General features: G+C 42.6%; 1 non-coding gene across 1 annotated transcript; it reads left to right on the plus strand.

Annotated features, from left to right (window-relative positions):
• The first annotated feature begins 200 nt into the window (after nt 1–200).
• On the plus strand, nt 201–338 carry LOC119936542. Its single transcript, XR_005453801.1, has one exon. It is a non-coding gene; the product is annotated as a small nucleolar RNA SNORA7 (small nucleolar RNA).
• Nucleotides 339–566: the final 228 nt, after the last annotated feature.

Raw genomic sequence — 566 nt, forward strand, 5'->3', positions numbered from 1 at the left:
TAAAAATGAATGTTGGAGCATTTCAGACATGCTAAAAACAAATTGAGTGCAATGATAAGGACTATTCATAGATCTATCATTTTTGCAGGACTCTGGACTGAAATCAAGTACCAATTTGTGACAATTCCCCATAAATAGAATGAATGTATGACATTTTTTTGTCTCATGATAGTAGTTTAGTAAGAGCTGCATATCTTAAACTCCTCTCAGGGTCGCACCTGGAGAGTTTCTAGTACTCTGCCAGTCTCAAATACCGGAGGGAGAGTCAAGCAGAGGCATATCCATTCCATTCCTAGCTTGGGCAGTGGCTAGCGAGTGGAAGGCAATCGGCTACAAGTCAAATCTCATCTGTGCTGAGCCGCAGCAGCGTGGGAGAGAGTCGAGGGTGGAAAATCAAGTTTACTGCATGGAAGGAGACAATGATAAACTAATTCTGTATTTTTACCAAGAAAACTCTATGGATGCACTACCAGAACGATTGCAGATGGACATGGGGCGTTCTGGGAAAGATGTGTCCATGTGGGTTGGAGACGTCTCGACATCTTATGAGAAGGCTTATCTTCAAG

The sequence above is a fragment of the Tachyglossus aculeatus genome, chromosome 1 (genome assembly GCF_015852505.1).
Source record: "Tachyglossus aculeatus isolate mTacAcu1 chromosome 1, mTacAcu1.pri, whole genome shotgun sequence".
NCBI classification, from domain to species: Eukaryota; Metazoa; Chordata; class Mammalia; order Monotremata; family Tachyglossidae; genus Tachyglossus; species Tachyglossus aculeatus.